The following is a 24,993-nucleotide window of genomic DNA, read 5'->3' on the forward strand; positions in this document are numbered from 1 at the left end:
GAACGCAGAAGCCCCTCCCACACGAATGTCTTCCAGAGTTCTCCCTGGATCCTGGAGTTTGCATCTTCTGCATGGAACATGCTTCTCTGGAGGGCCTGTGACATACCTCCTCGACTTGGCTGATCTCTCTCACGGGACTTTCTCAGGGCGGCCTGTCCTGTCTATGTAGTTTATCCCTCCCCCACTAAGATTGTGTGATTCCCCCTTTGCCGTGTCCTGCCCTTGCTTCCTTTTTTTTTTTTTTTACCCCCCTTAACACTTAACACTTTCTGATTCCTGTGTTACCTGTTGTGTTCTATTTAAAGCCAGGGAGGTACAGTGGTAAGGAAATGACTGTGGAGCCAGCCTGCCTGGGGCCAGTGGGCTCCACCACCACTGGCTAGCTCTGTGGCCCCAGAAAGGTGGCTTGGAGGCTCTAACTTTTCCCATCTGTAAGATTGGATAATCACAGCGGGTACTCAACACGTAGTAATTGTTAAGTAAAGGCTGAATAAACAAATCGTCTCTACCCGCCCCCAACCCCCAAGACTGTAGGAATTCTGAGAAGCACTTGTCATGAATGGCATTTGGTGGAGGAAAGGGATGAGTAACAGGTTTTCTATAAATTTGCGTTTCTCTTGGAGCACAGAGTTTAGATGGGATTAAGATTTGAAAAGGTAGTGATGCCCCCAGGTCACTACACAGCCACCAGGGGCCCTCTGCGGGCCAGGAATACCTGGGTAAATGGTCTCCGAGATTTGACCGAGGAAGAAGGCTGTGAAGGTCTGGTCTGGCCAGGATATCCTGGAGCCACTGGAACTCTGTGGTTCTAAGAAATGACTGGAAAGTAGCATCGAGTCGTAGTAAGATGCCTGACGAATTGTTGACAAAGTTGAGGACCTTTATAAAGTAGGAAGACAGAGCGTCAGAAAGATGTTGAGTTGAATGAGGCAGGCAGATAGGGGTATGGCCCAAAACACAGGGGGGGAAAAAAAAGATTTATCTTGACTAGTGTTTCCCAAAACGCATCCCCCAGAATATCATACAAGTGAGATGTTTTTCAAGGAAAAGGGCCTGTGGTAAAATAAATCCTCAAATGTGGCAAACTATATACCCTTTTTTGGAGATTCACAAAGCACATTCCCAGAATAAAGGCTCTGAGAAGTCCTTTGGTGAAAGAACATGTTTAATGGCTCTTCCAACATTTCCCGAACCTACTTGGCTGTGGATCCTTTTCTTTGGGAACATTCTGAGATGAGCATCCATAGATCTTGCTTCTGGGATCACTGTGTCATTCTTCAAGCTCCTCGGGGTCACGCCTGTGTCTTGCTCATCTTCAGATCATCCCTGTCTCGGTTGGAACCAATATATGGCAAGTATTCGAGAAATCCTAATCAGATATGTGAAGAGGTGGACCCAGGTAGGGAGGCAATCCTGGGAGAACCAAAAAGAGGCGGAGTGGGGACTGGGAGCTTTGGAAAGAGTTTCATCAAGGAAGAGTTTCATATAATGGTAGAAAATCAAAACCAGTTGCATTTGTTCTTTAAATGCAAGCTTTTAATCCAAGCTGCACCTGTTATTTCCCACAGCTAGTCCAAACTTTCACTTGGGGATGACGGTGTCTCCTCTAGTCAGCGAGCTCACATACCCCCTGATGCTCACGTAACCCCCCCACCCCACTGTCACGGGGTCTCGCCTGTGACCTCACCAAGATCACCTTTTTTCCTCAAGCCCACCCGCTTCTCAACCTTCTGGAAAAGAGGACGTTCCCGTTCCATTAAAGACCCAGTCTCGGGAGCTGAGCTGCTCCTGGAACATCGGTGAACCATAGTCCCAGCTCTGCTACAGCACATGCCGTTGGGCGGCACTCAAAGTTGTTCTCAGTCCGGGGGTTGACTCTTGCCTGGTTTTCACACACGTGACTCCAGCGACCCTGGGAAGCACTAAGGAGGTGCTCCCATGCTTGGCCTCGAAAACAGTTTCTTACTCTTCCTGTACCATCGTTCAGTCCTCCCACGTTTTCTTTATTTATTTAACAAACGTGTATAATCAGTCCCATGGGTCAGGTTCTATCATAGGCACTTGGAATATACCAATAAACAAAACAGTAAAAGGCCCCTGCCCATGTGGGGGGGGGTGCTTATATTCTAGTGGAGGGGATGGACAACAAGCAGTAAAAGTCGATTATACGTTATGACAAATGGGGGCAGGTGCTATGGAAAAGGAAGAAAAAGTAGATCAAGTCATTCTCCTCTGATCCAGTTGCTGCTGGACCCCTGTCCAGCTTGACCTCTCATTCAGTAGATGGGCAGGAGGTAATGGAAGAATCTTCCAAGCCATCTACCAGGAGGGAGAGCAGGCCAGCCTGCATAGCATTTCAGGTTTGGGTGATTCTCTTCTCCATCAGAAAACACCACCCCTTAATACAAAGAGGTGGAGACAGGGCCTAACAATATTCATCCTTTATTATAGGTAAAAGTCAAATTATAGTGCATATGAAAGAAGCTTGGTAATTCCCCAGTGTGCCTAGGGAAAAAAAGTAGGGATGAGCAACAAACGGTATGTGTGGTCTTAATGAAGAGGACTAATCAGGAAAAGTCTCCCCATTCCTTCCTCCTCACGCTTATTTCCAGAATTCACCGTTTTGAAAGGCAGTGGTCACTGGCAAGTGTCTTTAACCATGAACAGCGGACGGCTTCATCATTCTCTTTGTCTCCTAGTCTCTTCTCCTTGCCCCACAAGCGTCTGAAATTCTGGAGAACTGTAAGCCTCCCCTGCATCTCAGAAGCTTGTGTTCAAATGACCTCCATTCCAGGGCTGGCATGCCCAGCAACCTTGACCTGATTTTCTTTCTGCAACTTCAAATGCTCTTGGACCTCAGGACAGGAGGCCTGATGCAAGTATCACACCAGAAAACAAACACAAAACCAAAAGCAATGGGACAGCTGACTTTGGCCAACCCATGCTTAGTGCGTGGTTCCCAAACTGTGCTATGAGTCACCCCGGGAACCTGCAGTGAACTCACAGGGGTTCCATGAGACATTTTCTATTTCTAGGGAAAACATAGCAGTACTCTCAACATGTGTCAGACGGCGTGCAAGTTACTAATTCAAGGTCATTCAGTTTCAGTATAAGAATCATGCTACATTCCTTTCAATGATATCATCTATCTTTGCAAAGTTGGATTTTTAGCAGTGGCAAAGAGGAAAAGCACGTACCGCACAAAAATCAATGTGGATCAGGAAATGAAGAGTAGTGGTTCCAGTCTGATTTCAGGCTTTGAGAATTGTATGCAGTGCCCAATAGGCACTCACAATCCATTAATAACTCACTAGGGTTATTTAAGAATGAGATAAAAATATTGCTTTTTTTTAAACTTTTTGTATTAATTTTTCAAACAGCTACAAAGTTGTTAACACATAAATACTCAACTAAGTTGTTAAATTAGAACATTGCTTATTAAATAGAACATTTAGGTATTTCTTTTGGCCTAGAAGCATGGTGAAAAAATACAGGATATCAGAAGTGCAACAAATCAAGAAAGTGTGGAAATCCCTACTTTAGTGATTATTTTTTTGACATAATCACTCTTCAGTGAGATCTCACTAGAATTCTACAACTGAAGGATGGTGATAAAATCAGGCGTAGTAATAGTAGCAGTTAATGTATATTAATTATGTGCCATGTTTTATGCGAAGGTTTTCTCAGACATCATTTTATTTGCATACTTTATGCAATTTATTTCATTTTATTTTCCTTACCCTGGAAATGTTAGTCCTGATTATTCCCAGAATCTTCTGCCCCTAGACTTATGGAGAACATTTAGCAACCAGTTGACCTTCCTTGTGATAAACACAATTGAAAACACTATAACTTTTTTCTGACAATTATAAAACCAAGTTTTCTATTCCCTGCTGCATTTTTAACAATTCGAACATAAAAAAAAAAAAAACAAGCAAACCAAAAACTACCAATCTTTTTTAAAGTATGCAGACTTTCTCCGGTAAAAATCCATTGACCAAAATTAATTCAGCACTGCTCCATGCTAGGCACTGTGGAAAATACAAAAAGGCTTTAATGCATGGTCTCTGCCCTCAAGGGACTTGTGGTAAGGTCTCTACATAAAACAACTAGAGGAAAATAAAGAACAGTACATACTAAAGGACCAAGTGGACTCGTGTAGGCTAGAAACAGCATACCAGGAGATTATACCAAGAGAGACAGAATTGTCACAGACTAGGCCCGTCTGCAGTGGGCCTCCCGGTCTCACTTCTCTCTTGCTGTAAACAACCTTCTCCTCCTTTCTAGCCCTCTCTTCTGGAAAGTCAGCACTTCCATCTGTTCTAGGACACCTATCCTTTTCCACTCGAAGGAAGATTTTGTTTCTATGGAAATCACCTCCATTTTAAACATCATCAGAGATAATTTTCCTCTTGCCCATGAGCTTGCTAAGTTTGGTGCATCCAACAAAAGGAGTGATCTCCTAACTGCACTGTGCCTTTCAGCTTTTATATTATTTCTCCTTTACCTTCTCTAGCTTAACTTTCTTTTTTTAAATATGTATATAGGCTACATCCATTGTCCCTATGCCTTCACTATCACTTTTTTTTTTAAGAAAAAGAGAGGACTCAAGTGGGGTTGGGGAGGGGCAGAGGGAGAGAGAGAGGGAGAGAATCCCAAGCAGGCTCCACACCCAGCACAGAGCCAGATACAGGGCTCGATCTCACAACCCTGAGATCATGACCTGAGCCAAAATCAAGAGTCAGATGCTTAACTGAGCCACCCACGTGCCTGCCACTTTACTATCAGTTTTTTTGCTTGAATCCTGCATTTCTCTGCCACTATATTACTCGTGTTATGTTTAAGTTTATCCATTTAACCATTCAACGACAATTTAGTGTTTGCTATTATATCATCGCATGTTCTGGGTACCAGGGATAAACTGATGAGCAAGAAAGACATGGTCACTTTTCTCACAGACATTAGTGAGGTACATAAGTAAGCAAACTATATTTACAATATACTGTGATAATTTCTATGATGAATACAATGTCAAGGGGCCAAGGAAGTCATGGCGGTAAGGGAAAGCTGCCTGGAAGAGGTGATATGTGCATGGAGTATTGCTGGATGGAAAGATGTCAGATGGGTATGAAAGGAATCAGAGCTGTTTCAGACAGAAGGAATCCAGGCTGTAAATTAGCAAGGGCATAACACATTACAGGGATTAAAACTGGTTTAGTAATACTGGGTATTAAGTAGGAGGGAAGTAAGTTCAAGAGGAGTGGTGAGATAATATACTCAAGAATTAGTATATAGGCAAGGGGTTTGTCCTGAAGATAACGGGCATCACTGAGTGATTTTATGTAGATAATGGCATGATAAGATTTGTGTTTCAGTTTGGCTGTGGTATGACTGTGGTGTGAAAACTGAGGACCAAGATTGGAACCAGGGAGGTAAAGAGAAGACAGAAGAGGATGAGGACTTGAACTAGGAACACAGCAGTGAAGATGGGGAGACATTGATGAATTCAAGAGATAGGAATCTATAGGACATGGGAGTGCTTGCATGCTGGTAGTGAGACAGAGACAGTCATCAAAGATGGTGGCTCCATTCACTAATGTGGGAAACATAAGAGCAATGTATTTCAGTAGAATAAAAAATAATTTTAGTTAGGGACAAGGTGAAAATGCATGTTCTCTGGTCCATTCAAGTGATGAATTGGGCATAGAGGTCAAGAGAAAGGGCTAGAGTTATAGATCTTGAATTCATCAACCTGGAGGAGGTAATTGACAACTTCTATTGGACAAATGTCTATGGTCTTGATTCCTCTGGCCTCCTTCTTTACTTTGACACAGTTCATCACCTTCTTGACTCTTGTTCTATTTGGTTTCTCAGCATTCTCCTTTCTATTTAGTATATCATGACTTCAGTAAACATTAATTTTCTTTCCAGAGTTTCAGGGCTCCCACAACTGAGTTACAGACAGAAGGAGGAAGAGAAGAGGAAGAAGGGTTGGGGAGGCGGGGAGGAAGAGGAGGCAGATGAGAAAATGAAAAAGAAAGAAAAGTCCAGCTTGGATCTGCAGTATGTTGTATTGATCAATTCATTAATTCAAAACACATATTTATCATTGAACATCTCCTGTCACGCACCAGGCACATACTAGGTTAGATGCTGGAGAAGCAGGAGTGGCTTCTGATGCTGGCCAGCTGGTTGAGAAGATAGATCTTAAGTAATTAACCAAATAAACGTATCCCATGCCCTATAAAAAGTGCTGTAAAGCACACAACATCTATAAAATCTTGCTACTCAAAGAGTAGTCCATGGACCAGAAGCAGTACCATCACCTGGGAGCTTGTTAGCAACACAGAAACTCAGTATCCACCCAAGAACTACTGAGATAGAATTTTAACAAGATCCCTGGGGGATCTTGAGAAGCACTGCTCTGGAGCACACAGGTTGTGTGAGAAAACAACAGGTGGGACCTCAACTCATCATGGGGGTCAGGGAAGGGTTCCCTGAAGAAAAGGCCTCTGATTAGGCTAAAGAGGTAGGCCAGGGCTGGATAACACAGGACCCTGTAGACCATGCTGAGAACTTTTATCTTATTCCCCAGCCTGCAGTCCATGTGGACCGAGTGGCTTAAACAACAGAAAGGTACTTTCTCAAGGTTCTAGAGGCTGGAAGTCTGAAATCAGGGGGCAGCATGGTCAGGTTTTTGGTGATGGCCTGCTTCCAGGCTTGGAGACTACTGTCTTCTTGCCGTGTCCTCGCTTGGGTGAGAGAGAGAAAAGATCTCATTCCCTGGTATCTTTTTTTAGAAGGGCACTAATTCCATCATGAGGGCTCCACCCTGATGACCTAATTATCTCCCAAAGACCTCATCTCCAAATACCACTCCACTGGGGCTTAGGCTTCAACATAGGAATTTGGAGGACATGCAGCTCAATCCATAGCAAAGATTTTGAACAGAGGAATGTAGAATAATCAGAATTCTACTTTTGAATTCTTATGTTTACTGATGTGTAGAAAAGGGACTGAAGGGGTCAAGAAAATAGGCAGGAGGCCAGCTAAAAGTCTGTTTTCATAGTCATGGTGAAAGACACTGATAGCTCAGACCAAACCGCATTGGTAGAGGCAGAGCGACGTGAAACATTTCTAAATATCTAGATGCCGAACCTGATGGGCTTTGATAATGGATTTCATATGGTGTTTGGGGAAAGACAATCAAGAATGACCACCAGGCTATTGGGTTGTTCAGTTGAATGGCTAGGATACCAATTCTTGCGATAGGAATCATGCAATCAGCATGTTTACTCATGGCATGCTGCTAGATATGACAGAAATGTAGAAACAGCAATAAGAGTGGCCATCATTTAGCCCACATTGATCATGTGTCAGCCACTGTATAGATGTTTTAAGTACATTATCTTAATATACCGTGCAAACCTTGCCTTCTGGGTTGGGGAGATCTGCTCATTAGGGGTTTAATGGTCTGGTAAAAGGAGCAGCGCAGCATGTTTTCAGAGGAGAAGAACATCAGAGAAGACGTTGTGAACAGAGTAGCCATTACAGAGGAAAGAGGATGTAAGCTGACGTGTAAAGGTTGGATGAGGTTTTGTTAAGTGAAGCTGTTGGGAGTCAGGTCTAGGGATGGACTGTGGGAGCCAGGCAGGTCTTGGAGAAAGAAGCATGACTCCGTCAAAAAGTTTGCTTGGGGAAACAGTGTAGGAAAAGCTGAGTAGAAAGAAAGCGGCCAGATTATGAAAATCCTTGTAAGTCTGTAATTTGGATTTTAAAAGAGAAGACTTTGAATATGAAAGGAACAGGACTTTAGATGGCAGGAAAACCTGTCTGGCAACAGGGAATCTCAAACGTGGGAAGGCTTCGTCCCAGAAGCCAACTTGCAAGCATTTGTATTATCTAGACAGTAGGTCAGAGTTCTGAACTAGCCCGGAGGAAAAAAATCAATGAGACCTCGTTTCATTGGATGAAGGTAGGAGAATGAGTCAAAGATGACTAAAATTTCAGGAATGAAATGAAGGGCATGGTAGTCTCATCGTCTGAATCAGGAAGATCGGGAAGAGGAGATTCATAAACCTGTGATTGTCCATTTGCAGGCAGTATGATATTAAGTATATTGAGAGCTAAAAATAATTGTCTACCTGTTTGACCACAGGGATTATTTAAATCTTTAGTAAAAATTATACTAGGCAGAACTCTAAAAGTTATATATGATGGATTTCCATCAGGATGAAAACTGTTGCAATCCTCATTAGAAGTATAAAATCCAGGGGCGCCTGGGTGGCACAGCGGTTAGGCGTCTGCCTTCGGCTCAGGGCGTGACCCCGGCGTTATGGGATCGAGCCCCACATCAGGCTCCTCCTATGAGCCTGCTTCTTCCTCTCCTACTCCCCCTGCTTGTGTTCCCTCTCTCGCTGGCTGTCTCTATCTCTGTCAAATAAATAAATAAAATCTTTAAAAAAAAAAAAAAGAAGTATAAAATCCAAGGCGGAATAGCATGATAGTCTGTTGAAGACATAACCTACACATCATATGAAACCTTGTGTTTTTAAACTGCAGTTAGCAAAATCTAAGGGAACCACTACATTCCATCTTAACTGTTACTTCGTTACAATTGCACTGAACAGTTTCTCATAAACAATAGTGCGTTGGTTCAACCTTTCAGATGAATGGAGCTTTGTTCCTGCTTTGGTCTAGTCATGGAGTCATGACACTTCATTTTTTAAATTCAAAATGTTGTGTTTCAGTGGAAGGGAAATGTATGCTTTTTGTGTTTTCCAAATGCCATATGTTTTTGTTTTGTTTTTGTTTTTTTCCAGAGCATGAAGGAGTAGTGTTGACTGATTAAAAAAAAAAAATAACCCATACCAACCTTTCCGTTTCTCTTTTCCTGCTTTATCTCGGGGAACTTCAGCACCTCTAGACGACCTTTGGGGAGGGGCCCCCGATGGTGCCCCTTGGATCCCGTGCCTTGTGCGTTCCGCTGTGACTATCTTCCTGTAATCACTGCTTCATTAATGACAATGCACAGTATTTGTCAACTGGTACCTGAAGTCCCTGAGGATTAGGGGAAAGCACACCTAATCCTCTCAGGGGTGCCTGCCAACAGGACAAAAGGATAATGTGTAGAGAACAGTTGTATTGTTCCGAACGCCCTAACTGAAGACCCCAGTGGTTGGAAAAACTTAGCTGAAAGCTCTAGGAGCTACAGTAATTAAGCACTGCAGTAACAGCTGTTCTACAGGGAAACTGTGTGCGAGGGGGTTAAGCGTGTTTTGATTTTGAGTATGCACTCGGGCTAATGCAGCCTCCCGCGCTAATGGAAATCATCTGTAAAACGCTCTGCAAGGTACCCCCGCCCGTGGTAGACGTGGGCTTGTTTTCCGCTGCAAAACAAATCCATGCTTTGTCAACTGGGAGGATGACTTCAGTTTCCTGTACAACCTGGATGTCTTTGGAATCTGCGGGGTTGGTATTTTCGAAAGTATTCACCGTGCAGCCGCAAGCCCGGGGCTGGCTGTCTTCAAGGGTGTTTTCTCCAGCTACCCCTCTCTGGGCTCTGCCAATTATGTGCCACTTTGTCTTGGTGCTCCGATTGCTTTCTTCCGAGAGGGAAATTCCTCTTTCATCAGTATGGATGCACTGTTTTCACACACTGCAAGCCCCGTGTTGCTGTGTCAGTCATCCTATGAGGGCCAGTTTCAGACGAGCAGGGCTGACGAACTGGCCGGCGATTGGCCGCCCGCGGCTGGGAGGGATTTGTCGGGAGGAAGGGCTGCAGCTTTTCTGCAAAACAGAGTTTAGACTGTCTTTGCTTCATCATCTGAAGGCAAAATTTTCCAGCTAGGGCAGACGGCTCTCAGAGTACAATACACAGGGAATGAGGAGTATTTACATGGAAATTTCTTCCTCGTGATGCCGCGGAGAAGCCTCGGCCGCCTGATTCTGCCAGATGTTCCCGGGGTTACTATAAACGGGAAGAAGAGGCAGAGCTAAACAAGGTAAGAGAATCACCCCCCCCCCCTTTTTGAATGTTTAAAGAGTTTGCTGCAGTATGCTGCATTCCATGTGTGTTGCTTCGGGAAGCCAGGGAAACCGGATTCCACTAATTCAAATGTAATACTTGCAGGGGACTCTGGAGTTTTACGTAACATTCTGATTTGAGGAAAAAGGATGGCAATGCTTGAATCGATGCCGCCTGTCTGGGGTGAGGCATAAAACGAGTTTTTATTCCGAGAACAGATCTATTTATTTATTCAACAAAAACCATTTGAATTCTTGGGAGCCTGTTCTTATTTTCTTGGGAAAGAGCGTTTTCACACTGCCATCGTTAACTCCCGAATAAATAAAGTTTATATTGATTCTATTATTTGAAAACGGACTTGTAATTTAAGAAGAAAAAGAAAACTTTGCGGTAAATCGTCATCGGTGGAACGTTGAGCTAAAAAAAAAATATGTCTGTTTATTAGAAATTAGGGACCTGCCTCGCTCCGTAATGCCACGGCTTTGAGTTTCAAAAGCACATTTTTTAACAAGCTAGCAAGAGGTAGCTTTCTGACAAGTTTTCGATACTGTAGTTCAATGTTTACATTTCTTTTCCTGGCATGTCTGAGCCTTTGTTTCCAGCTTAAAAGTGGAACCATTATATTCAAAAGTAAAGCTGGGTTAATAATGCTTACTGCAATTATCTGATCTTTATGCATTTTTAATGAGAACACACAGCCAACAGAATAATTTAATGAGGGCAGGCTAGCTTTTAAAGCTGTGTCTCACTATGCCGAACCATATCAACTTTCTTGCCGAGAAGCAGCAGGGAGAAATGATGGAGATTTATTTTTAACACACTTGGCCCAAGAGAAGGAAATGATATATTTGTGAAAGAATTCTTTCTGCCCTTTTCCGTTTTTAAATTTCTGCCAGGCATGAGGAAACTGTGCTTTTTTGTTAGGCCTCGGAAGCATGTGTTTACAATAAATGTGTAACATTTTTAGAATAGTTAGCAAGCACTGAAGTGAAGAAAAAAAAAAATCTGACTTGCCTAACCACTGCCACTGTGAATGTTATTCAAGAAACATTGCTGCCCTTTCAAAAGACAAAGGTGAAGTGGAAAGATATTTGTTAATTTGTTAATACGTGAATTTGGGGGCTAATAAAGTAAAAAAAAGAGGAGGGGGAGAGAGAGGAAGGCATGCTTCTAATCTTTCAATAAGATGAAGTTTCTCCAGCTCCCCTGCCTGTTTTGTGAGGGGCAGTTCAAATATTCATTTAAAGAAGGGCAATGCCACGTAGATTCTTCTAGACCCACTGTTCTTACTTTCAAGGAGAAGTGCAGGACACTAGCCCAGAACTTCTGACGTCATCCCCCAACTATTTCTGCTGTGTGTTCTTTTATTCAGGCTCGTGGAGAGGAGTATTGCTTTATGTCCTGGCTAGGAACATTCTGACTCTCACTTGGCAGGTCTGGAGTTATGTCTTCATAGTGTAGCTCGGCCTTTCTAAACCCCCCACCAGTCTCCAGCATAACTAGGGCACCTTCTCCTACCTGCCTCACATCGGGCGGGTCCGAGCAGGTTCTCTGCAGGGTTCTGGCTGCGCTGGCAAAAAGCAGCGGGGAGTGGAGCACGGCTTTGCTTCTGGTCCAACTTCCCCTTGGCACAGCCCAGTACTGCCACCTGGGTGGACAGTGCCTGTGGCCTCATTCCCAGTCCCCCTAGAGCCACTATTTAGGACCAAGGTTATGCCACCAACTCCGTGGCTGGTCGTGATGGTGGGAACAGCTGCTTTCATATCAAGAGCACCGTGTCCTAGGGCAGATGGGCTGAAGGAAGGGAAGGCCAGTCCTGCGGGCTGTTAATCCGTGTCACAGGTGGTAACCTTGGTCATAGAGATCGGGGGAAGGTTACTTTTTAACACAGAGCCCTTTAAGAGAGAATTTCCAGCGGAACAGATGGGAGTTTTCGGGAGTTCCTGGTTCGAGTTGACATTCCCTTCCGTGCTGCTTGTGTAGCCTTAATAAGCAAGCACCCACCTCAGTTTCTCCTTCTCTTCATAGAACTGAGTAATACTTGCTACACTTTCTCTCAGAATTCCTGCATTTTGAGAGGCCTTGACCTGGTACCAAAAAAAAAAAAAAAAGTCATCCGTCTCTTGCTACAATGAGCTATTTAAAGTACAAAGAGATAAAACCTCTGTATTAATGAAACTCTTGGCAAATGCCTTAGGGGATTAAAATAGTCATATTTCCAGAACCCTTCACTCTACTTCATGCTCATGTCCATTTTCTAGGGATATTTATCCTTAGACCAACAAACAAAATTTCCAAGGTAATCGGAGTTTTGATGTTTGCATTTTCTCCGTCGATCTGGTCTAATATACTAGAAGCTGTGGCAACCAGACTATTTCCTACGTAGGCCTTGTAGTGCCCAAAGCATTTCGTGCTATTTTTGCCTTGACTTTGCGTTAAATTTGTGAAAGTAAAATGGATGAGACCGAAAACAAGAGGAAAGGAGGAAGATATGCTTGCAAAATATACTGGTTATGTAGCTTTCTTGGTTAACAGCCTGCCTCCTCTCTGCTAGTTGTTTTAATTTGCTGTTGCTATGGTGAAAACAAATCAATATCACATGGCTACCAGCCAGTCCCGCGCTCAGGGAGCGCCATCGAAATTCAAGATCAGGTACTCAAGATTCTGATCAAGAATTGGGAGAAGAGTGTTTAGATTTGAGTTGAAGAGAATTCCTGGTGGTAGATGGACTAGGCTCAATCTCACATACATTTTCTCTCCCTTTCTTCCTGCACTTTATTACCGATAACAAGAGAAGATGGAAAGGAAGGCATAGTGATTTGTTTACATTTTCCGAGATGACAGAACATATCATCAACATAGAAGTAGGTTGGTAACATTGCAAGGGGATTCTGATTAAGGAAAGGCGGTACAACTGCGGGGCACGTTGGTCGTTGAAGACATAGTCTGGGGGCCTTTCATATCTCCAGGTATAGCTGCACCTGAGAGCTGACAGGGTCAGAAACAGTTAATGGCTGTCGTTTCAGGCGGAGAAATCTGGCAGCTCTAGGGAGCAGGTGGGCAGTGGAGGCGAGGGGCATGGCAGAAGGGCAGGGAGTGTAAACCATCAACTCCAGGCAGGAGCAAAGTCAAGGGGAAGCCATAGGGCCAGAGTCGGGCCAGGTGAGCACGGAACCCCAGGGGCAGAGCAGAACAGGGTAAAGGGCACTTAACTCTTTTCATGAAGTCTGCCTGAAGGCCTATCAAGGAAAGAGAGGAAGGGGCCGCGAAGAGAAGCTAAGGGGTCAGGCACCCAGGCATCCTTTCTGGAATGGTCAGCTGAATCTGGTGGGCAGAGATGCGCCTGGCCGTGTGGAGCCGGGAACTTGATATTTCATGCTTTGGTTTCTCTTGGAAGAACAAGGCAGAAGGACTTAGCTGGGCTTTGTAAATTAGTTACAATGCTGTGTTCTCTCTCTCTCTCTCTTTAATTTTATTCAGCTCGGTTGTTTCTTATATTTTGTTTTGTAATGTGCACAGACTGTGGGCTGCAGCCGTGGTAATATTTGTAGTACGGAGTCCGAGGTGGCGTCATGGCTGGGTCTGCATCAGGCCTGTGCCTCTAACTGTTCCACGTTGTTTAGCTGGGGTGAGTCCCACCTCTGTTGCTGAGGGTGAAAACAGGTGTGAAAGGTAGGGCCCTAGGGTTTCTTTTGTGAACCTGAGCCACAGGCCGGTGGATAAAGTTTCAGCTGGCCTGCTCCCCTCGACATGGCAGAACCGCTTGGTAATAAAAGTGGTCCCACCAACTTACCTTAGTGCTCTGACAAAGAGTGCATTGTCTCGGAGATGCGAGGGCAGTATATCCCATCAATCAGTCAACAAGTGTTTATTAAACACCTCTTGGGTTCTCTGGCTTTTGCTCTTTGGTTCGAACAAGTCCATTACCTAATACCTGACTTAGTGTACGTGCAAAATAAAGGTCAGAAAGAAATGATGAAAAATTGTAAGTTTTAAAGACTTTAATAATAAATATATTGGCGAACGTTAATTTCACATTAACTGTCAGGCATTTATTGTAGGTTTCAGACAGTCCTTGGTGTTTGGGGGGAGAATAAAGGGAGGAATTTTGAGTTTTAAATGTCTACATATACTTTCTTCACCTTTATTGCACTTCTCAGCATAAATGCTGTTTAAATAACATTATAGAGATGTAAGAGGAACAGCAGACATATGAGAATGCTCTGAAAAATCCCAAATATGAGGCTGCTGAGAGCAATCACCAGTCTCAGCCAGCCGAGATTCAGTCCTGAAGGGACTGGGGAACATGGACGCGTCATCTAAAGAGCCTTAAACGCCAGTCACCGAGAGGAAATGCTAGACCCTCTCCCACACTCCCGAGCCTCGGGGTACCTGGGGAGCCCCTGATGCAATTATCTCGGCATTCCCAATCCCAGCAAGGAAACCTGATTCCCGACCCTGGAGGATTAAACATCCCCCCACCCCGGCCACCTTTTCCCCCCTTAAAAACAATTACTTAAAAAAAAAATCCATTTCCCCTTTCAAACACAACTTTTTTGCTGTTGTTGTTGTTGTTCTACCCTAACATCTCTCTGTATTTTCTGGATGTGGACAAGCTGCAAGGTTAGGGACCCAGTTTGGGGAGAGCCGGGAGGGCAGACCGAGGACGTAAATGAGCCCTAAAGAAGTCTTTTTAGTTATGAGTCTTGGCAGGCAGATGGGCAGTGCTAAGGGTTATGAGCATCTATGCAAGCTGCCTGCTGTAAGAGCTTTGGGGGTGGTGAGCCCGCTCAGAAGACAGAGGGAGGAGGCAGGAAACACCCAGCAAGGCAGGTCCTGGGTCTTAAGCATTTGCAATCCACAATCCCAGGGGAACAAGAGACTTACAAACAAGATAAGAATAGGTCAGCACACAAATGTCTGCAGAAGGATAATTAACATATGTATAGTTTCTTACACTTTACAGAGGGCTTTCACAGACATTATCTCAATTAACAGTTCAAAAAGAGGGTTTAAAAACCAGGAGCCTAAAATTAGAGCACTAGGTAAAGCTCCTGGAAGAGATGAGTTACAACCTGGATTTTAAAAAAACAAAACAAAACAAAAAAACAACTTTTATTCATTTTTATTTTGTCTGTGGTTAGTTGAATTTTGAAGAGCAGGAAAAACTTCTGAGTGTTCCTGGTACGTGTATGCATGTCACTATCTCCTGTCCCCACGACTTTCCTGCACAACCCCTTATAACCAGTACTGGAGGCAGCCGAGTTGCCAAGGCAAAGCAAGAAGAGAGCTTGATTGGCTTTGCTTTTTCAGCTCTGATGGCTCCGAAGGCATCAGGGGATAGAACTTGTCCTGGCTTCATGCCCTGACCTAGCCACACAGCAGCAAGGGGAGTATGGCTGTGGATGGCAGGGCGGTGCTTCTAGAACATAACGTTCATTAATTGTTGCAAATGGCCTGCAGACCTGGGAAAAACCAAAGTCAGGAATGAAACCAAAGTTTAAAATATTCTATTTGCCCACGAGAGCATCTCATTGAGTCCTCCTATGCCTGCAGAGGTCAGTTATTTTCAGAAATCTCAGATATACCTGATATCGTTTACATTATAATGCAAAAATTCTGGGTGTAATAATAATACTAATGTCTTACATGTATAAATCATTGCGATTTTTGTCATCTCTTTAATGGTCAGTTTTTGTCCCCATTTTATGAGTTAAACAGAAACTGAACTTGAGAGAGGTGCAGCAATGTGTCAAAAAATTTCAGTAACCAAAAAGCAGAAAAGCTAGTCCTCAAAACGATGGGAATCTGTGCCCATGACATTCAATGAGATAAAGCAGTCTTTAAATGAAATCGCCCTGCTGTCTGGCTTGGAGTTTTCTTGTAATGGATGTTGCATGGTGGATAGAGCTCAACCCAAGCAATTTTGGAAAGACAGTAATGGTTTTAATTAAGATATTGAATTATTTTAAAAATCTATAAATTTCTGGCATCCTGGATGCAAGCTTCAATTAATCAACTGAAAAGTATCAGTGAAGCATATTTTATATCAGTGATTTACTACTTGTAATTTTAGATGCTCTGGTAATTCGGGAAGGTAGCACTCTGTTTGGACTGGAGTAGCAGACAACTTTATAGAGGACAGCATACTTCCTGTAGCTCTGGGTGGATATATTTTGTCCAGATCAATGGTTCTAAAGTGGGATGTCTACATCCCAAGCCAAGGTAGGGCAAGATTATTCACTAGGTGAGGAATAGCTGAACTTGCATCTTATACATTATTTAGCTTATCCTTTTAAAATGTCAATTTTCATGTTTGATAATGTATGTAACATATTAGTATTGTTATGCAAGTATAACATTCATAAATAAATAACAACCTTATAACAGTTGTTCCTGCTCCAAAGTACTTTTCTGATAGGGGAGATATGTTCAAAAAAGTTTGGGGAGGACGGTAGTCAAAATCAGAGAAGGGAAGTCATCTCCAGAAGGAGGAACAGCGTGACACGATGTAGGGGCCAGTATGGAAACTTGTCTTTGGAGAACAGGGATTAAATTTTGGGGAGCAGTAGGAAATAGGATTAGTGGGGAAGTCAGAATACAGAAGACCTGAAGCACTATGAGGAGGAGTTTAATTTTGTTACCTGTAACATCACATTTAATGCTTTAAAAGTGTTCAGTTATGACTTGTAAGATAGAGGTTTGAACATTTGTAACAAGTGATGCCACTGGCCAAAAAAAAAAAAAAAAAAAAAAGGCACTATTCTAGGTATGATGTAGGAAAGAGTTGGACCAGACTAGCAGTGTGAGGGTGGAGGAGAAAGGGCAAATCCAAAAGGTGTCTTGAAGGGAAAGTAACAGAAGCTAGTGAGAGCTTAGAAGAGCCAAAATGACACTGATGGTTTCTATCAGGAGAAATATCAATGGAACCCTGACAGAAAATCGGGGTAGATGGGAAAAGGGACCAACCAATAGGAATGAGGTGGAGGAATGGAAAGAGGTGATGAATTTTGAGTTCTGGTCATGGTGCTTTAGCTAATGATGGGTCCTCTGAGTGGGCTATCCCATAGACATTTGACAGTGTGGGAATGAAGAACAGCTTAGATGTGAGGTTTCAGATGTAAATTGAGACATACCTGTGTTGAAATCATAATTGAGGCCATGGATGCTCGTAACCTTCAGGACAAAGGGACTGGCAGATGACCAAGGGTGAGCCATAGGGGAGGACTGCAGAGGCCTAGAAGAGAATAGGAGCTAGCAAAGAATCAAGAAAATAAATGCCTACAAAGGAGCAGAACTGCCAGCCAAAAAAATGAGTACGAAGACTCTTAAGCACCATACCGCAGTCCCTGTCGCTCCACGGGATGACATAGCAGCCTCTCACACCATATTGTCCTACCGCAGTTGCTTTACCCTCTCTGGCCCTTTGAAGGCAAATGCTGGGTCACTGTAATGCTGAGAGTCACAGAATATTGGGTGGAGGAGGCACCTGGGGGACTCAGTCAGTGAAGCACCCGACTCGGTTTTGGCTAAGGTCATGAACTCGGGGGTGTGGGATCGAGCTCTGCATTGGGCTCTGCACTCAGCGCGGAGTCCGCTTGTCCCTTGCCCTCTGTTTGTCCTCCTCCTGTCCTCTCTCTCTCTCTCTCTCTCTCTCAAATAAATAAGTCTTTTTAAAAAAGAATACTGGATGGATAGGGAGATCATCATAGCTGTGTTTTTCATATATACAGTTGACTTTTGGAAAAAGTAGATTTTCAGTAATAACCACAAGAAAACACGTAAAACCAGCAATTATCGAGACTTCAGCATCTGTATCTTGAAATACACATTTTGGGGTGGTGTTATTGGTTAGGACGGTAATTCCAGAGTGATTGGGGATTTCCCTGGACACTGGTCATCTTATTCTCACAGACCCAGAGGTCCGTTTATTCACGAATCTAGCAGGTCTCTGCTGAACCCAGCGGTAAGGACTGCTCAGGAAAATGAGAAAGCACTCGAAGGAGCAAATGGTGGTTGTCCTCATACTTACAGTGTGTGCACCGCAGAGTGCTTCTCAAATCCCCACGTGCCTAGGGCAGCACCTGGGGATCTTACTAAAAATGTAGATTCTGATTCGGTAGATTTGGAGTGGGGCCTGAGACTGTGCATTTCTCACAAGCTTCCAGATGATGGACTCTCGCTGTTCATCTGTAAAGCTCTAGAACACAATGGCAGCTTTGCTAGCATCAATGAAGATGGCGGCCGACCACTGGGTCTGGCGTGGTTTTAAAGGAGGGCTCTGCAGGGCTGGGGGCCATGACCTACCTCCTCAACACAGTAAGCCTTTCCAGGCTCTTTTCAGGCTCAGAAGGGGGTGAGGTTGAACTGACTTATCCCCTGGAGCCTTGCCCCAAAGCCTCTGTGGTCAAGGGCAAAAGGCAGGGACTTGGACAGTTTCTAGCAGTACTGAAGCTATGGGCAGTGGGCCTGCGGATGTCTCCCTCTGCTCATGATGGCTGTCTTCTCTGTGGACAGAGACTCTTACCAATTCCCCAAGAAATTTGCCCACCATCTCCAGGGAACACTAGTGAGTTTGTTTACACATCTGTTCCAGAGACACTTATCTCCTATGAAATCTGTGTGTTTGAAATCAACCTTAAACTATTTCCTCTAGACAGTAGTCGGAATGGGGACCTGGGAGTCTGACATAGCCACTCCAGGCCTCACACCCTCAGTGGATTAGCTCAGGGAACTCTGACAAGCTCATCATCTCCCTTAATGGTGCAGATAATACCTTTCTCTCCTCATGCTCTCCAAAGACTAGGAAGAATAGAGAGGAAGGGTTGTTACATGCAGTTAAAGTTGCATTTGTTTCAAAATGCTAGTTTCAGCATTTTGCAATAGCAATGAAGACAGTTTTAGAAATGAAAGCTGTCTGATATGGTGGCTTAAGTGAAATGTCCAGGCCTGACTGTGGGCAATTGTATATGTTGCTACAAGTTTTACACCTGGTTTTGTGTCCATCTGTCTTCCCTTCCTTGAGCACTTCATTTTCCTGTCTGTCCCGCCTGTGGCCCCGCTTTCCTGGCCCAGGAGTAGAGCTAAACTGATTTAGAGGAAGTCTTCCCTGCCCAGATGCCCTCTTACTTCACACACAGATGGCCAGTGTTTTTATGCATTTTTAATTTACCAATAACCTTTTAGGAATGAAAGAAAACACGTGTCTATTGAGTTTATTGAGTGCCTACTGTATGCCAAGGCCTCTGCTGAGAGCTTCAGGTACACGGACTCAGTTAAGCCTTTTTATAAAGAACAGAAATTCCAGGGAGGCTGAGTTACTCGCCAGGGTCAGCGAAACCCTTTGGTGGTCTCCAAACACCCAGGCTTTTTCCAGTGGAGCTTCCTTGGGGCTTTGCTTTAGAGAAACTTCTGTGGCATCTGCACATACTACTGGCCGAACTCCCTCAACAGTGAGGGAGAACGCAGACAGCAACTGCTGGCATAACCGTGCTGGCCTGAGTTCGGTTTTAGCCAGGAGCAACTCCTCACAAAGGGACTGGGTCAGTCACGGCAGGGGGAGGGGGTGGCTGGAGCGTTCTCTCTGTCAGTCAGTCGTTGTCATTAGTTGGCCTTTTCTTTACTCTTGAATCTCATCTGTGCGCCTGCGCGTGCGTGTGTGTGTGTGTGTGTAAGAAGCTTAAAGACCTAAAGACGTCAACTTATAGATACCCTAAATAGATAGCATATGTAAGAGCCCATTATCGGCTGTGAGGCCTGTACAGAGGCGAGATGTGTTGTGCTGTGGCTTTGCGACGCTCTGTGAGAATTCTTCGAAATCCCGTTTCCTGTCCACCGCCCTCCCTCCTCGTGTGCAGCGTTTTCTCGTAAGTGTGTCGCCCAGCCTCCGCTGAGACCCGGGGTGGCTGTGTCCAGCGCGCCCCCTCACCATCCCCCTGCCCCCCCCAGCCTGCTCCTGAGCGGGCCCATGGCGTCCTCTCTCCTGCTCTGCTCTCTGCCGAGGTTGTCCCTGGCACCCGTGCGAAAGGGCCCACATAGATGCCCACTGTTTCTGGGGTCCCCTTCACACCTGGCTCTGCACTGGTAGAAAAGTCTATTTATTTGCCCCCCTGAGGAAGCCCATCATTCCAGCCCTAAAGTATCAGCTTCCTGGCAGCCACCACAAAGACCATCCCCTCAGGAAACAAAACAAACCCTATCTCTAGTTTCCCGGTTTCTTTTCTTTAAAGTTCCCTGTTGCAACTAGGCTGCAATTAAGAGTCAGGATCAAAGGGCCTCGCTGCCTCGGGCTGCAGGGACCCAGTGAGAGCTTCGGGCTCCTTAACTCCTTACTCCCCGTGACCTGCTGCTCACCTGCACCTCCGTTCCTCTGAGGGTCAGGTGGCGGGGGGGGGGGGCTTGGGGAGACATGGAGGAGCCCCTTACACACTCGAGGGTCTAATAGCCCGTCTTCCAGAGCTCCACCCAACTGACAGAGCCTGTAAGCGTAAGATGCAAATCGGAGGGAATCCCAAATTGGGAGGAACTGAAGGGCTTATCTAGCACAATTCACCATCTACCCTCTGTCACAGCCCCAGCGAGCACGTTCTCAGGGGGCTTTTCCCCCCTCTGTTGACTGGACGATTGCTGCCTCAGAATGCTTTCAAACCATAACATTTTATTGTAAAATTCATCCTTGTGCTGAAATGAAATGTGACTCCAGTGACTTTCACTCCCCAGGCTCATTTGGGCCCTTGGAGTGACCCAAATGCCTCTTCACAAATTAACAGATCGCAGTCCAGCTTCCTCTGATAGGAGCAGTTGGCAACTCCTTTATTTAGGCTATAATACTTTTATTTATGCAACTTAAGACACTCTGAGTGTCTCTTGTGGACCCATATCGCTATCCTACTTGAACCTTGAGCCAGCGGTGATGGAGGGAGGGCTGGGGCTCTGTGCTCTCTGAGCTTTGTTTGGGCCTGGGCTCAGTGGGGAAGAGCTGAGGGGCGGAGGTGAAGTGAGGAGGGACAGACATCTTCCCCCGTGATGTGGAATGCTTTAAAATTGTCTTCAATCTCAACAATAGGCTGTAGACACCTTTGGAAGTATCTGGCAAGTTGTTAGACATTGACTTGCAAAACCCACAGGATGAATGACAGATTTAGATGGCTATATATGTACACAGGTAGAGAGAGAGATTAATAACAGATAGAGATACATACAGATTTAGATTAATAAAAGTAGAGATTAATACTTATATATCCAGATAAAGATAGGTAGAGATTTAGATTAATATATTATGTTTTTAGATTGATATATACACACTGATAGATATACAGATATATACAGTAATATACATATACACACAGCGACAGATATAGGTTAGTATATACACAGATACAGATAGAGAATCTGCACAATTTGAATACCACACTAAAGCAGTGTTCAGAGGTCAAGGACATATTTTAGGTGTTCTTTTGTTTTGTCGCTTCTGTTTTTCGGCTCCACAAAATGGCGATCACTTCAGCCGTGGCTCCCAGTCCTCCCGGGTTCCTCTGTGGCTCTCAACACAGTCCTCAGCGGCTTGGAGACGCACTCTGCCATCAGTAGATGCCAAGGTCACCGAAGGAACTAATTAATCCCGGCTCCAGTCAACAGCGGGCTGCACTAACCTGTCCTCCTTCCTCGGAGAGGGAGAAACCAGGAAGGATTTTCTCCCTCAGTTCCACCCCGGCCCCTACTCAGGGCCACCCTGAGCAAACAAAGGGAGGGCTGGTCAACTATTTCCCGACTAGCTGGCCAGGTTTTCATCTAGAGAAAGCCTGTTCAAAGGCTCTCAAACTTGAGTTGAGACAAGCCTTCCAGTTTTTCTTAGGAAAATTCCCAGGTTGAAATTTAACCTAAAGATCCCCAGGCCCCCCTCTCTGCTTTTTTTTCTCTTTACTACTAGTTTTACTGATGTCCATAAACCCAGCCAGCACTCTCTTCCAAGCTGAAAATTTGCCTTTTTAATTAAAACTACAAATTTCCTAGCTGACCATGAGGGAGCATAAATTTCCCCCCTCCCCTGGGTAAAATTTATGTCGTATAACCCAGACCATGCTAAATAATTGATCAGAAAAAATAATTGAGAGGAGGGATTATTTTTGGAAACACAGACAGTCAATAACCCAGGGTAGGAAGTTGGAGAACGTTGCTGTTTAAAACATCGTGGAAACCAGAGTGAATATCAGTCTCCTTAGCCAGATACATGCCGGGTCTTGAGTTAATGGTTCTGCGCCTGTGGATTTTTATTTGATGTTCCGATCTCTTCCTTCCAGCCTGAACAATTAGCGCAGAGAGTCATGGGAAGCAGCGACATGGGGCTGTGTGCGTTGTCAACAGTACGGCGTCCCTGTCTTAGATCTGGTCAGTGCAGTTCTGTTTGAGCCCGTGGCCCTCTGTGGCTCCTCCGAGGGCCCCCCGAAGCTGCCAAAGCTGGAGGGCCATTGGCATGGGAGTTGGTTTCCCTGTACAGTTTGGCAGAACCCAGCAAATTCTGGAGGTGGGTTTGTGACACTCTCCATCTTGCTCACTGACTAAAAACAGAAAAAAAAAACCCCACCAAAATCAAAACCATATGTTCCATACAATATCAGGCTTCTAGAGAACACTGTGCTATTAAATAATCACCATCAACCTATCCACATGTTTGAAGGTACGGGAATAGGAGCCGACCTGCTCTGGCCCCAGCTGAGACAGGCAGAGAAGGACGATTCTGTTCCCTTCCTTTCTCAAAATGGCATGTCGCTGGAGCTCTTTCAGCTCTGATGGGGGATGCAGAAAGAGACTGCATTTACTGACTTATTTCCCTTCTTCCCATCTTCCCTCTTCCCCTCACAGTTTCAGGATTGAAAATTAGAAACACTTTTCTCCTACACACAAAATCACTCACTCACACACACTTACACACACACTCACACACGCGCGCGCGCACACTTCTTCCCCCCTGCTTTGAAATGGCAGCTGTTACCAGCAAAGCCTTCTCAAAGAACACATTGCTGTCCTGGCCAGAACAGTCAAAGGGTTCATTTAAAATGTAGCCAGCTAGTGCCATGTATTAGCTAGTTCAAGAGAGGGGTCACCCTTTTGGGGAGAGGGGTTTCCAGGGTCCTGCTAAGAGGGCATTTCTCGGTCTGGGTGTGGGTCACCCAGATGTGTTCACTCTGAAAATCCAGTCAGCTGGACACTTCAGATGTGTGACCTTTCTGTTTCTAATAAAAAATTTAAAATGTAGCTGGCTACCCAGCACTGTCTCTGGTAAGATAAAGGGAGAGCGAGTCAGAAGGGGCCCCGTATCCTTTCTCCCTGCAGCCTCCCCTCCTGATCTGCGTCTCCCCTACTTTCTGGGCTCCAGCAGGGAGCAGTGGGGCTCCATTCCCCCTTAATGGCCAGCTCTGTGAAGCACCATCACATCCTACCCCCGGGGCCCGTGGCAAGTTAATGCTTCAAACTCAGACTTGAAAAGGAGATCATCAATGTTAAAGAAGAATGATAATAATAATGCCACTTTGTCCTGGGGTACAAAGCATGTCCTTTTCTCTCCCTGTGCTTATGTTTTATGTTTTACAAACACCTGCAAGTTTTTCTCTAAGTATTTGGGGAAGGGGGTTCTTTTTTATCCTGTTGGGCAAACAAGACTCACGGAGGGAAGGAACCACATGGGGACTGCAGATGACGGTACCCTTTGCCCTTTCTCGCCCTGTAACCTTAGATTCATGGGAGTCCATATAAGTCAAGGGAATGGAGGTCTCAAAAAAATAAATAAGGATGATTAAGGATGGCAAGAATGTGAAGCTTGCGGGTTCTCAACAGGGATTTGAATTCTAGGTTCCCCAACTTCAGAGGAACAAAAATCACCAAGTCACTTGGAACTTTGATCTCCTGGTTGGCTCAAGTCAAGAGGTTGGTGCCGCGTTTCAGGATTTCTGTGAAGATTTGGGGCAACAAGATACCGGAAATGCCCGGCACACAGTGAAAGCCCTTTGTCAATGGGAAGGGGCTGATTACTGTTCATTTCATCTTTACCTGTTCTGCCAGGGCAGATGCATTCTACCTGGTGACACTTTCTTGGCAACAGAAAAATTTGCAGGAAAAAATAAAAGTACCGTGTGAAAGGTTGAGGAAGTATATCTTAATTTTTCCTCACTTCCTTTCCTCTTGTGGAATTTATGCGCTGGTGGGACAGATAAGATGTATAAATAAACCACCATGCCACAAGGGAGGTATAAGGTTCCCTATCAGTAGATTCCTGCTATCCTGGTGAGGCAGGGAGGTCTTCCTGGAGGAGACGGTCTCTGACATGGCCTGTGAAGGAAAGCAAGACCACAGTGCCTGCACTTGGAGAGCACCCATGCAGGTTTCTGTGGAGCGTGGGGCAGAGTCTAGAGAGAACTCATGGGGGCACAGTGGAAATGCTTCTGTCGAACATAGAGCTAGATGCACATTCGGGACTCATCCACAGAGGAGTGGGATTTGAAATCAGAAAGGAGTTTGAGACAGCTAAGGAAGCAAGCGTGATCTAGGAAATGGTCGATGGCACAGCCTTGGGGAATGCTGACATTTTAGGGGATTTCCTAGGCACATTCCAATGGCACAGAAGCCTGGAGCAAAGAGCCTTGCAGAGACAGCAGGTGTTCCTTGGACAGGTGTGTGGGCCTCGGGGCATCTCTCTCGATGCCTTTGGATCTGTGAGAAGGAAGTGATCATGCTATTTATTAGGTCCTAGAAATAACATGGGTCGGTGATGTAATACAGATGAGTATTCGGTTTTCCTAAAACCAAGTGATAATGGGAAAGAAAGAAAGTTCAGTGAAGACGAGGACTGAGCCTGGTACCTTGACCTTTGGGAGACATCTGGAGAGTGGTGGCTGGGAGGTCAAAGGGCAACGTGCCAGGAGAGCAGAAGTGAGAACGTTCAGAGGGCGTGGAATATTCGGGGCAATCAT

The 24,993-nt window shown here is 44.9% G+C and overlaps 1 protein-coding gene and 1 long non-coding RNA gene across 7 annotated transcripts in view; one reads left to right on the forward strand and one right to left on the reverse strand.

Annotated features, from left to right (window-relative positions):
• Window positions 1-721: 721 nt before the first annotated feature.
• LOC117803120 lies at window positions 722-9,083 on the reverse strand. Its single transcript, XR_004626788.1, has 3 exons — window positions 8,876-9,083; window positions 1,198-1,413; window positions 722-879 (listed from the first exon to the last, which is right to left on the reverse strand). It is a non-coding gene; the product is annotated as an uncharacterized LOC117803120 (long non-coding RNA).
• Window positions 9,084-9,779: 696 nt separating this feature from the next.
• Window positions 9,780-24,993, forward strand: part of MBNL2 (muscleblind like splicing regulator 2) — a 155,559-nt gene continuing 140,345 nt past the window's right edge. Inside the window, exon 1 of one of the 6 annotated variants that reach the window (XM_019794792.2) lies at window positions 9,780-10,004. The gene's annotated coding sequence lies outside the window, so the exon portion shown is untranslated. The remainder of the gene's footprint in view (window positions 10,005-24,993) is intronic. The other 5 variants (XM_019794794.2, XM_019794793.2, XM_011219253.3 and 2 more) reach the window with 5 other exon arrangements.

Source organism: Ailuropoda melanoleuca, chromosome 7, assembly GCF_002007445.2.
Source record: "Ailuropoda melanoleuca isolate Jingjing chromosome 7, ASM200744v2, whole genome shotgun sequence".
Taxonomy (NCBI): domain Eukaryota; kingdom Metazoa; phylum Chordata; class Mammalia; order Carnivora; family Ursidae; genus Ailuropoda; species Ailuropoda melanoleuca.